Below are 1,371 nucleotides of genomic sequence, written 5' to 3' on the forward strand. Positions count from 1 at the left end.
GATGCAAATTTCTTCTCATTCAGATATTTGCAATTTACATGATTACGAATCTAAACTTTTTGACAGACTAATAGATATTTCATATCACTGTTCCAAAATACTTTTTTTTAGCGTTAGATGACATACACAGGTCTTTTTGGTTCCTTTGTGTTCACACACTCACCCTTCAACAATACAAAGCTTCACATGTCCATGCCAGCACTTATTTGCAATCTGATTTTATGTTAGAAATCCAGCTGTAGGCCCTTGGATGAAAATGCCAAGAAGCATCATAAAAGAGGTCTGGCATGCAAAGCTATTAGCTCACAACAATGTATACCTTTATATGCATTAATTGAAAAAAAATGTGGATAAGCATGCAATTGCCATATATATATATAATATTCTGAAATTACCTAACATAAGCCCCTACCTGTGAGGCTTGTGTTACATGTGACTGGAAAAGCTTGAAAAACAGGAAACACTCGTTTCTGTTCTAATTACATATTTTTATGCACTTGGAAAAAGAAAAATGTTACTACTACTGCTTAAGGTGCAGCTGAAAATAAAATAAAATAAAAAAGAATACAATAACATGAAAATTCCTTAAAAAACAATCAGCTGATAACCTACCTGTGCTGCTGTTTCTCAGTGCAATGACGAGTTGAGTGTGTGAGGAGTGTGAAGAGCAGACCTTCCTTGTGTGCTTCTCCACGGTGAGTGAGCTCGGGCTGAATGCAGTTTTATAAAGACAGGAAGAGAGAGTGCGCGAGAGAGGAGGAGAAAACGGGGGGAGAGAGAGTGGGTGAGAGAAATGCCAATAAGATAGTTTAGTTCCAAGTCTAGGTTGGACTTGCCACAGACTTTTGATCTTCAACACGTTAGTTAGCGGTCTGACTGAGAGATCTGGGAATGGTGACAGTTAAGATAATTAGAGCTGTGTTCACAGGCATGTGCAGGACTCACTATGACAGTAGTTTAATTAATTGCTTGCTGAACTGTTTGTTTACACGGTTGCCTTGCCAGTAACCTTCTGACTTAACACACAATCAAAGTGCTGATTGTCAAAAAGATCAGAAAAATGGAAGCTGAAGCTGGATTCCTTCCAATCCTGCTGGAAAGGGGTCTACAAAAGCCCACGTAAGACAACAGCAACGCATGTTGGCTGCTACACATGCAGGTCTGCATGTCAGCAGTATATGAAGTATCTCATGTAAAAATGAGTTATTAATTACCATGAAATATATGAATGAACAGTTAAGGGTGAAATAGAGGAATGAAGATCGTGACTTACACTCATATTAATGTGGCTCACGAGAAGGGTTACCACTGTACTGAAATTAAGTAAACACTGCACAAGTGCTGTTGCAGTTTTTATATATAAAAAAAAAA

The 1,371-nt window shown here is 37.9% G+C and overlaps 1 protein-coding gene across 1 annotated transcript in view; it reads right to left on the reverse strand.

Annotated features, from left to right (window-relative positions):
* prlhr2b (prolactin releasing hormone receptor 2b) overlaps window positions 1-677 on the reverse strand; it is a 6,968-nt gene extending 6,291 nt beyond the window's left edge. The window contains exon 1 of the mRNA XM_005735264.1: window positions 613-677. The gene's annotated coding sequence lies outside the window, so the exon portion shown is untranslated. The remainder of the gene's footprint in view (window positions 1-612) is intronic.
* Between the last annotated feature and the right edge of the window lie 694 nt (window positions 678-1,371).

Source organism: Pundamilia nyererei, unplaced genomic scaffold (assembly GCF_000239375.1).
Source record: "Pundamilia nyererei isolate P.nyererei 1_Seehausen unplaced genomic scaffold, PunNye1.0 scaffold00063, whole genome shotgun sequence".
In the NCBI taxonomy this organism is placed as follows: Eukaryota; Metazoa; Chordata; class Actinopteri; order Cichliformes; family Cichlidae; genus Pundamilia; species Pundamilia nyererei.